Source organism: Labrus bergylta, chromosome 1 (assembly GCF_963930695.1).
Source record: "Labrus bergylta chromosome 1, fLabBer1.1, whole genome shotgun sequence".
Lineage (NCBI taxonomy): Eukaryota > Metazoa > Chordata > Actinopteri > Labriformes > Labridae > Labrus > Labrus bergylta.
The window spans coordinates 30,576,612-30,588,751 of NC_089195.1; the positions used below are offsets into that span (position 1 = coordinate 30,576,612).

General features: G+C 38.8%; 1 long non-coding RNA gene across 1 annotated transcript; it reads right to left on the bottom strand.

The window, feature by feature from the left end:
• Positions 1-9,075: 9,075 nt before the first annotated feature.
• Positions 9,076-9,863, bottom strand: LOC136179770 (uncharacterized). The gene is made up of 3 exons (XR_010666739.1): positions 9,604-9,863; positions 9,417-9,478; positions 9,076-9,334 (listed from the first exon to the last, which is right to left on the bottom strand). It is a non-coding gene; the product is annotated as an uncharacterized lncRNA (long non-coding RNA).
• Positions 9,864-12,140: the final 2,277 nt, after the last annotated feature.

The following is a 12,140-nucleotide window of genomic DNA, read 5'->3' on the forward strand; positions in this document are numbered from 1 at the left end:
GAAAAGTTGAGAATGGTGAGAAAGAAAAAGACATGTATGCTAAAGTTATGTTCCCAGCAACCACTCTTGCATCAGCAGGAATCGGGAAACATGAGGAAACTGTCGGGGGAAACATGGGAACTTTTCCATATTTAAAAATGGAGGATTAATCCCCCCCCCAGCCATGGTTGTTGCAAGAACAGTGTTTACAATACACAAGGGAAGACATGTGGTGCTCAGAGTCCAGACAGAAAAAGGAACCACTCTGATACTCAAGGGTTCAAGGTCAAACTTATTGATTTGACAAAGGTTTTACTATACCAAAAGTGAAAAACATAGTGACCACTTTTGTCAGTGATGTTGTGTGTGTGTGTGTGTGTGTGTGTGTGTGTGTGTGTGTGTGAGAGAGAGAGAGAGAATGTATGATGGAAACAAAGTGTGGTTGTTGCTGCTCTGACACAGAAAAGACAAACCACAAATAAGCCACCAACAGAATGGGAGGCGTTGTGACAACATTACAATCATACAATAAGTTATTTTGAAGTTCATCAGTAATGTTCAAAATATATATTACATATAAGTCATCAACAGAAGACAGACGAAACATGGTGCCACATTATCCATTTGAAAACCTCTGAATTTCTCATCTCATTGGGAACTCATCATTTGTTGTTGTTAAACTTTTTTTATTGAACCAGGATTCATGCAGTCATGCACATAACCCTTCCACACATCGTGCTCACTGCAGTGGACAGCTATTCAGAAGCCTTTATCCACTAAGTTCATAGAGTTTGATAGATTGGTTTCACATCAGCCACTTCAGCAGACGTTGGTAAGTCAATCCATACACTGCCACCCACTGGCCAGCAGTTGTAAGTGCACCAGAAATTTCTCAGAATCAAGATGGCTGACAGAAGGTTAGAAATGGGTTTTCTTTTGAGATCCTTAGTATAGAAATGTTGACGGCCTCAGTGTTGGCCTCTCTACCTGTTTGTTCTCTCTTTTGCTTGCTGTGTTCTCCTTGTTGCAGGTAGATGTGGGTGGAGTCTGAGACGACTCTGTAATGCAGCACACCTGAGCATGCTGGTTTCAGGATGCTATAAAGCAGACCTGCTCAGTCCTCTCAACTCTTCCCTGGCCACCAGTCTGCCGTCAGCATTTGTTTGTATTGTAATGTGTGGTAGACATATACTCATTCATCCACACACACACACACACACACACACACACACACACACACACACACACACACACACACACACACACACACACACATAACATTACTGACAAAAGTATAGTAAAACCTTCAAATCAATAAGTTTGACCTTGAACCCTTGAGTATCAGAGTGGTTCCTTTTTCTGTCTGGACTCTGAGCCCAACATGTCTTCCCTTGTGTATTATAAACTCTGTACATACAACAACCAAAGAGGGGAAATGAATCCTCACATTTTTCCTTCCCACCATTCTTACCTGCTCTCTTAGGTTCCTCTGGATCGTTTGGTGGACGGCCTGCCTGAATGACCAACACCCCCTTGTTCCCTAACCTTCTTCCTGCATCTTATCCCATCGCCCACTATCCCATTTTCAAGCATGGCACAGTTTCGGTGGATGGCTGTTCTTCATGAGCCTGGATTTGCTCAAGATTTCTGCCTATTAAAAGAAAGCTTTCTTGCAACCGTAACTTTTGCTAAAATGTTGCTAAAGTGCTCCGCTAATGATGGATTAACATTGGGACTTAGTTTGTAATATAGCAATGAGTATTTCTTTCGTTTCTGGCACTTAAATAGTAACAGCTTTATATTCATATTTCTTCATTGAAATGGATCCATAACTTTTCATTATAGTAGTGAGTGTTGTTTCACGTGAGCTGTTTTCAGGCAATTTCTTGTTTTTATCTCAAGTTATCCATCTGACCGCATACACTCCACCGCACGATTCCAAGAACGATCAGATAGATTCACAGTTAACCGAAAATGACGAACAGACCCTCATGCAACTTCACACACTCTGCTGAAGAAAACAAGTCTGCTCAACCCCCTTTGAAGCGTGTGGTGTCTAAAGTCAAGCAAAACCTCAGGTGGATATTCAACTGCTCTGCAGCCACCACAGCTATTTCTAAACACGCTATTAGACATGGGTGACTGGTTGTGTCTCTCTGCATGTCTTGTTGAAGGAAGCCACAACTACACAGGAGTTGCTCTCACTCTGGTTCACTTTTTTATTCTGGTGTATAAATCAACAGAACACAGTAATCAGTACTGTTTCATGCAAATTCAAAGGACTCACATCTTCAGCTGGGGAGAGTTTTCCATTGCTGAGCTACGTGTGAACAGCTAGTGGCCCGACCAATACAGCTCACAGTTGCTCTATTAAACCACCATGTAGCGACAGCCTTATCTGTTTTGTAAAAATTCAACATAGAGGTAGATTCTAACTCTGTTACACATGCAGGAGTGCACCAGTCAGTTTTAAGGAATGAACGGTGAACTCTTTCCTACACCAGTCAATCCTTAAATTAAAAATGGAGAATAATCTCAGATCAAAGCACATTAAAGGCTTCTGAATACTTGTTTGGTGTTTGAATGTTGGGTCAAATATTTGCATATTTGTATCTTGTCTTTAATTTTTATATTCCAAATGGAGCGGCTGAAATATGCAAAACATTATTGAGAGTTCTCTCTGACAATAACGTTCTATCAGTCAATCAATATATCTGAATCTATGTCATATGGGTGACCACGTCCCACCTTTGTGAGATCAAATGAGGTCAGCTCTGGTTGCACATATGAAGCAGAGTGTAGGGTATGTTCAGTGGGGTTTTCGTCTGCATTCTCATGTCTAAATTTAAAACATCTAGAGGCAGAACGCAGTACTGGAAAGAGGGGAGAACAGGTTCCTGCCTAAACCAGCATTCAAAACCAGACATGGTCGCACTGTCATCAAGAAAACACATCTGCTAATGTAACATCATCTTAAACAACACTTGTCTCATTAGAAGTTGCTTCTAAGTTATTCTGAACGTCTTCTGACCGTCCATGGAGTCTTGTAATCCGTGCAAGAAATAAAGACGTAATAAGAGCAATTAAATGAAAATAAATAAAAGCATTTAAAGTTAATAGAGGATGTTAGGGAAAGACACAATGAGAGAATAAAACATCAATGTCCAAAATGTCACATTGGGTGGAATCTGCAAAAAAAAAGAAAAAAAAATGTTCCACCTCACTGGCCAATCACAGCGTCTGCTTCCTTTAATGGAAACATCTACATGGGTGTGATGTCAGTGAGACCTGTGTCTCTGTCTTCACATGTCAGACCTCGTCACTCATGGAGGGCCGTCACGTTGTTCTGCTCCTGGTCTCAGGTAATTCTTTTGATTAATAGTTTGGATGATTTAATACAAGGATGTTTTTACATTAAAAGAAGAATACTAACGTTCTAGGGCCCTTGTCATTTTGTCTTCCTGTATAGCTGTGCACATTTTAAACTGCTGTTATGATCTTGTTTGAATTCCAGCAGTGGTTTCCTTGAGTCCTGACTGTGTTTGTGGATCAGAGTTGAAGGTGACGGTCAGACCAGGAGACAACATCATTCTCTACTGTGACTGTAAAACATCAACTGGAGTTTACATCATGTGGTACAGGAACTGTTTTCACGAGGACGAGCCTTCACCTGATCTCAAAGTAAAGAATATACTGACACAGAGTCTTCATCCCAATTTCCATTTATTGAAGAACCAGTCCTCTGAATCCTTCGACCTGCTGATCCTGAACATCACTGAGTCAGATGAAGGTCTTTACTACTGTGGAACTAAACAAACAAAAGTGGAGGATAAGGAACACATACTTTCGAGAGATATTTACTACAGCTACAGCAACATCACAACAAGAATCATATTCAGTAAGTACGCTCTGTCTTTGTGTGACTGTGATTTCAGTGGATTCAATCATTTGAATAGAAAAAAAATCATGTACAACTATTTTACTCAAAAGACCAACAACCAACATTTGTATTGTAGTGTGTCGTGAGTTTATGGAGATAAAGATTGTAAAGATTGCACAAAGTAGTTATTGCGACACATCACATCATTTACAGGAAAAATATATATTTATTAAAAAAGATTTCTAAAATAATTTGCAGAGTAGAAAATGTCTATCCACAGGCAACACTCTCTAAAGAACACAAGGGGAGGCTCTCAGCGTACTGAAACACCCATGTAAGACCAAAACATCATCTGCATAGAACATCAGCACACTTATACTGTGTTTTTTTAAAGGTGCTCTATGGAGATTTGGTAGAGAAATGTGAATGTTGGAGAAATGTACAGATTCTGTGGTATGTGTTCATTACTCTATATGCTTCTATAGAAGTACAATGTGACAGAGGAAAGCAGAGAGATGATCACCAATGACCAAAGTGACTACAACAACAGCAAAGACAGGAAATGTGGAATACTTTTCACATTGTGAATTAAGTCAAAGGTTTCCATGCAGTGGCTCATTTTTCTTCTGCTAATTAAAACGTGCAGTAGATCTGATCAAATTCGTAGCTCTCTCCTTCATCACTCGTATGACTATCATTACAAGCTCCAATGTTTTGTCAGTGGTTATAATGCCACTGATGGGACTCCAAAGCCCCCTGCAGTAACAGACGGGTGATGTCACTCTGGCTTAGTCCATTCATTCTTACAGGCTGTGGTTGCACACCAGAGAAAAATTAGATACATTGAAAACCAACATTTTAAACATCTAATCCACATTCTATATTTGACCTAGCCTCCAGTGACTCCGGTGACTCCATCGGTCCACCCCATGTTGAGCCTGGTGTATATTGGATGATGGTGTTCAGTCCAGCCATCACGGTCCTCTCCACCTTCCTGTGCCTGACTTTTGTTTATCTCTGCAGTCAGAATGCAGGTAAATACACTACAATCACTTTTTACCTGTTAAGTATAGACATTATGAATCGACTAAAATACAAATGAATCATATTGATTGTGATGGATCATTGAATGAATGAAGTCGTTGTCTAACAAGAAACCTTTTATTTATGATTCTACAGATGAAAAAGATCAAATGACTGAGAGAAGACCTGACATGGGAGAGGAAAGTACAGTGAATCAGGTAAGGACTTTCTTTGGTATTTTCATGGTCTCAGAACCATTAGACATCTTTGCAGCAGTAGAGACTCTGTACTAATGACACTCATGTTACTGTGTCTGATTATCTTTCAGGATGAAGACGCATGTTTCACCAGAGTTGTGTTCTTGTGTGTCGATGGACGGAACAAATAGATTGGCTTTGTCTGAGCGGACATCACACAAGCTCCACTTCAAACGTCTCACAAAGTCTTTAGAGTCCGAGTTTAAAGACCTGTTATATTTGTACACAGTGATGATGCGTTTTTGGATGCGTAGTCAAAATGGTGGCAGAAAGTCAGCTAGTGGTGTTGAATTAACTGTTTGTTTGTTTGTTTTCTGGCTTCTTGCCTTCACTTGATAAGACGGTGTATAGAGTAGTAAACAGGAAAGAGAGAGGGGGGAATGACATGTGGTAATGGACCACAGGCCGGACCTGAACCACCCGCCCAGAGGACCAGAGCTTCCAAACATTCGGGGCAACCCAACCAGCAGGTCAGCTGTGGTCATGAATTAACAATTGGGTCTTCGGCAGATGTTCAGCAGAAGCAGCTTTTGAGGAACCTTGTTTACTATCACAATGACGTTAATCATCCTACTACGACGCTCGATGGCCGATTAGGATCCAATTTGTCAATGTCTTCAGAGACATAAACATCAACAAAACAGATATTTTCAACAAGTAAACAAGTAAACAAGTATCGTTATTATAGCAAAGATTACTTTGACACGACTAAAAGTGACAGCAAGAGACCGCTGCCAGGCTTAGAACTGTGCAACCCAATACATGGCCTTCCTGGGCACCCACAGTGCTGCACTTTCAGGAGGAAGACTCAGATTTCATTTTAACTAGTTCACCACAATGAATTATTTTTTTTAACATTAATCCCGTTTTAGTTTGCATACTGTTTCCAATTTATTCATCATGTGTAACTATGTTGTAACCATTACTAATGTACATGTATTCTTCCTTTATGTTCACCATCTATTTGTAATAAAGATTCACATTAAGCCAAGAACTTTGTTGGTTTGTTTCTGTTGAAAGGTCGAGCAGATCTAAGAAAGGCCGAACCCCCAAGGGACCCACACAGAAAAAAAGTGATAGGCTAAGATTGATGTCAAAAATCAACAAAAATTTATTCCAATTTATTCAGTGAGAACCTTAAGTCGAGGTGTGGCTGACTAAGGCAGCCTGATGTTTTTGAGTGAGGAAACATGAATTTTTTACACAGTTTGGGTAAAATATGGTAAAATCTTCTGAAGGTTCAAAAGATTTGCAAATGTAGAAATACACCGCAAGAAAAGGTGGTCATTGTTGCTTTAAGTTAGGATGAACCCTGTTTGTGTAAGCCTCCATGGGTCCTTCCCATGCAATCTTTCCCCAGAAATATCTTAAATTGACTTGAGCTTGCATAGCACTTTTCTATTCTTCAGTCTACTCAAAGCACTTTTACACCGCAGACGAAGTAGCTGGAGCAACTTTGGCTTGAGTGTCTTGCTTAAGGACATATCAGACATGTTGCCCCAAGCTTTACTCTTTTCCCCCACCGTAGGGGCGGCCATAAATATTGAATCACACCATCAAATGCCAACATTTATATAGAGGAGAGGAAATATACCTGAGCTGTGTATAAGGATACACATGTTCAGTTCAGGCTGCGTAGGTTTTATGTGCCATGAAACAAACATGTTTTAAATGTATAAGAACACAAAAATCCTACAAAGTGTCAACTTTTGTGGTTTTTCGGGCATTGTCTGAGAAGGCTAAAATGTTGTTTTTTATGGTCGGAAAATCTGTTGAAGATGAGTTGGCAACTTAAGAAGCTCGTGTGTCATTTTTTGGACACCGACATATACTGCAGTCACAGTTTAAGTGTTGTTTGAACTCTTTCAACTTTCTTTCAGCCTCCACTATGTACTGATATGATCTTACGATGGGGGATTTCTCACAAACAGCGACCCATAAATCTATTCTTCTTTCATAATTTGAAGTAGCTGCACTGAGAGTGAATGTGATGGACACTTACACCTTGCACACAACCATGATATCACTTTCACCCACACTCTTACTCTTTTCAGTTCCCCAACAAAATTGGAGTCATTCAACCAGACAGTTAAAACAGTTTGTTTTAGTGTAAAATTAAACAATAACTTCTGTTACTGTGCTAATCATTATTTCTCTGTCTTTCAGTAACATGACTAGTGGGTGGGGGCAGGACTTCCTGCTTCCTGAAGGCTCCTCTTTAGACCAGACCAAATGCTCTGATGTCATGGGGGAATCGGGGGGGCTGCATTAGGTCGGTTCACTGAGTTCACACCTTAGCTTTTCTCATGTTCAGTAGAGTTATGTTCAGTTATAGTTTCACTTTTAAAGCTAAGAAATTTGGGGTTTGTACATTTTGTATTCATCTTTGAGTAAAATAAAAACTCCTGTTGTCTCTTGCCTAGCTTCTTGGTCCTTAACAGTCACATTAAATCAGTATAACTTTACATTTATCTTATAGAGAAACAAGCTGCTTGATCCTTTATAAACATGTTTGATCATAGCACTCTGCACTTTATTTGGCACTCTGCGATGAATTGAACTTGCTATTGAACTCCCAACATGTAATCATGTTATGTTTTAATGATGTATTTTAATTTGAGGTTTTTTTTTATGGTTTTTGTTTTCATGTGCAGTCCTGTATTATGATTTTGATGCCCTTTGTCACTAACATTGTGTTTTTATACAAAAGCGACATTACAAAAAAAGGCAACACGTCTTCTGATTGAATTGTTGCCCTGACGATGACCTGAAAGACCAAAATGTCTCGTGGTTACTCCCATGAAAAAAGAAATTAAAAAAAATGTTCCACCAGGAGTTTACCTTTCAGGATGAAGACACATGTTTCACCAGAGTTGTGTTCTTGGTTGCAGATGGACGGAACAAATAGATTGGCTTTGTCTGAGCGGACATCACACAAGCTCCACTTCAAACTTCTCACAAAGTCTTTAGAGTCCGAGTTTAAAGACCTGTTATATTTGTACACAGTGATGATGCGTTTTGTGGGCGGAGTCAAAATGGTGTCAGAAAGTCAGATAGTGGTGTTGACTTGACTGTTTGTTTGTTTGTTTTCTGGCTTCTTGCCTTCACTTGATAAGACGGTGTATAGAGTAGTAAACAGGAAAGAGAGAGGGGGGAATAACGTGGTAATGGAACCCAGACCCGTCCACCCAGAGGACCAGAGCTTTCTCACATTCGGGGCAACCCAACCACCAGGCCAACTGTGCTCATGAATTAACAATTAGTTCTTCGGCAGATGTTCAGCAGAAGCAGCTTTTGAAGACCCTTGTTTACTATCACAATGACGTTAATCATCCTACTACGACGCTCGGTGGCCGATTATCATCCAATTCGTCAATGTCTTCAGACACATTCACGTTGTTAGGGAAGAGTTTGTGGAGTCACAGAGTACATTTAAAGAAATGAATATTATTTTCACCATCTATTTGTAATAAATATTCAAATTAATCAAAGTACGTTGTTGGTGTATCTCTGTTAAAAGGTGAAGCAGATCTAAGAAAGGTTGAGCCCAACAGGAGCCACAAAAAAGTGATAAGATTGATGACAAAATTAAACAGAAATTCTAATTGATTCCATGAGAACCTTTATTCAAGGTTGTCATTTTTTACACAGTTTGGGTAAAATGTGGTCAAATCTAAGTTGGGCAACCTCAGAGCAGAAAGAGCCTTGCCTTCCACACGATACTGAGGCTCCTGTTTGTTAAATCAATAAATTGTTAAATTGCCAATGTGTCTTGTTTCTTCAGATTTTAATCATCCAATCCAATAAACGAATAAGCTGTTTTTTCATGTTTTTTCAAGTTTTTGAATTTTCATACTCAGCTCTGCTACTCATCCCACAGTGCATGTTCCTTACAAATGTGGCACCATTTAAAAGGGAAATAAACAGTCTTTCCAAAGTTACAAGATTTATTGCCAAGAAGCATTGTTACAACAAAGAAATAAATCTACCAAACACAAATGTCCTTACTTTTTGTTCGATGTTTATGTCAACATTACAAAATTATTTTTTTGTTCCTCTGGTCTTAGGTCTGTTACATCCTAGATGTATTAAGAGCAGAATAGGTGCAGGAGTCAGAAGTCTGCGGTTCCTTCTTCTTCTTTGGTCTCTTTGATTTCTGACGGATTTCCACAGCAGCATAGCACACATCGTCATCCTAAGATTGGATATTTGTCATTTAGAAGCCCAACCTTGAACATATTTAATGCTTTGATACATTACACTTTAATGATAGATACCTGGCTCTGTCTTGGATGACCTCTAGTGTCAGGTCTTTGCTGATCAACAGGATGTTCTTCAGCTGCAGGAATAAATATAACATCAGTACAGCACAATAAAACTCACACAGTGGAAGAGACATTAAGGTGTCTTTGTGATTAAAAACAAACATGTGGATACATATTCGAGAAAAAGTGAGGTAGTTACCCTTCTTACAGCAGTGATAGACCACAAGTGAGGAGAGGAGAGAGGAGACAATAGATACAACTGGACACAGACAGATGATCAGAATCCAGCAGTCCTGTGGCATCTTGGGGGGAGGAGTCTCATTCGGTTCTGTATCTAAATGAAAGTTGTGTTGATTACATTCCTTTAACTCTGATCTACAGAAAAATTCCTAAAAAGTTGTAGAAAGTTGTAGAAACTTCAAAACATTGAAATCTCATATTTGAATGAAAATAGCACAAAGACAACGTAAATTGATGAAACTGGGATATTTTATTGTTTTTGGAAAAAAATAATGCTAAGGCAGCTTAGTAAATTTATAGGGACATATCAGACAAAAGCACCAATTTTTTTCCACATAGTCTCCATCACCATAGCTTTCGAATTTTTTTTTTTTTTTTGGGGGGGGCACTTCATCAAGTTGGCGGTTCTAAGATGGCGGCCATGTAAAGTCTGTTAGTGCCAATATGTCTTCCAAGCCACTTAGAAAGTCAATCTTGGTGTCAATATATTTTCTGAGTAGAGGAATGCATTAAAATATGGAAATAATTTGGTGCTTTTATCCGACGTGTCCCCATTCGTTCCAAATCTGGTCCGAAGCTGCCTGACTAAAAGTCTGAAAAATGGTAAAAAACAAACAAACAAACATCCATAACTGAATCAGAATTCAAATGATGAATTAGAATAATATGTTATGCCCGCCACCTATCGTAGTGCGTGTTCTGCCCGCTCGCCTCATGGACTGTAAATGTTACGTTCACCTGCCTGGGAGCTGGAGTCTGACGTCACTTTCCTGCACCGTCCACTTTGCCGTTTCATTTTCGAGTTGGTTTGAATTATGATCACTTTTTAGCACGGCAAGTTTGAAAGAGAGAGCAAAGGTATAATGCAAACTGGATGACTGAATATTCATTTTAAATATAGGTCAAATAATGCACTTATAATCTGAAAATTCAAACGTGTTTCTTTTACTGTATTTTCATTTTAAAATTTGCTTTTTCATTTGAATTATGATACAAATTTAGCGGGGCATAGTTTGAAAATGATAAAGAAAATGTAATTTTCTTCATCATTTTAATTTAATCAAAGAATGTGCATTTTTGAAGTTGAAAACTAAAATTCAAATTAGATAAATTAATCATCATTTTATTATTGAGTCAAATAATACACTCATATTCTGAAAATTCAAACGCATTTCTGTTAATGCATTTGAATTTTCAAATTAGCTTTATCATTTCAATTTTGATCACTAATCGCTTCCATACTAGCAGGCCTGCATTCTGGGACCGTAGTGTTCTCGAGGGGCAGTACGGCACTAGTAGCTCCTTAAGATAAGATGGTGCCTGGTCATTTAGAGCTTTGTAAGTGAGAAGAAGGATCTTGAATTCTATTCTAGATTGTATAGGGAGCCAGTGCAGAGAAGCCAACACAGGAGTAATGTGGTCCCTTTTCCTAGTTCTAGTCAGTACACGAGCTGCAGCGTTCTGGACTAGTTGAAGAGTCTTTAGAGACTTACCAGAGCACCCTGACAAAAGAGAATTACAATAATCCAACCTGGAGGTAACAAATGCATGAACTAGTTTTTCTGCATTATTTTGCGACAGGATCTGCCTGATCTTAGATAAGTCCAGGCCAGAGAACCCGAAAGGGTATGTTCTTTGGCTGCTAGGTCCGTCCGAGCCGACTCTAGTTTTGCTAAGAGTCATCGAGCGAGAGAAGAGGGCCGTGGTAGGGCAGACCGAAAATATCAGAAAATAGTTTATTATTATTAAATAAAGAATTACTATAAGTGTGATTGATCTAATTATAAACACACTAGTGTACAGATTGAACTACTGTTGATGTAGCACGTAGCAGCCACGTTCAGTTTGTATGCTCCCTAAATCTGGAACAAACTCCCAGAAAACTGCAGGTCTGCTGAAACTCTCAGCTCTTTTAAATCGAGGTTGAAGACACACCTGTTTACAGCTGCCTTTCAATAAACAATTTGAATGAGATTTGAAATCTTAACTCTGCACTGTAACTTTTAACTCTTTTTATATTTTTACTTCATTTATTTCAATTAATTTCATTTGAATTATTTTTATTTGAACACATTTTCAGATTTAATAATTTCAGTCATTTTTAAATTTCCTGTTTTAATGTTTCTCTTCTTTCCTCTGTCATGATGCTTTTGATGTTTTGTGTGAAGCACTTTGAATTGTTGTTGAAATGTGCTCTATAAATAAACTTGCCTTGCCCTGTAAGAAAGAGTCTCAGTGCTAAACTGGCACTTCCTGCAGTCCTGACTTGTCACCCATTAAAAGTGTTTTTGAGCTGTATGAAAGGAGTCCTTGAACTGTTGAACATTTTAAATCCTACATTAAGCAAGAATGGTAAAACATTACCCTCTTAAAGTTACAGAAACTGGTCTCCTGTGTTGTTTAAAGAAAAGTGTGATGCAACAGAGCGGTACACATGACCCTGTCCCAACTTTTGAAAAGTGTTGCTGGCATTAAATTCAAATTGGCGTATCATTT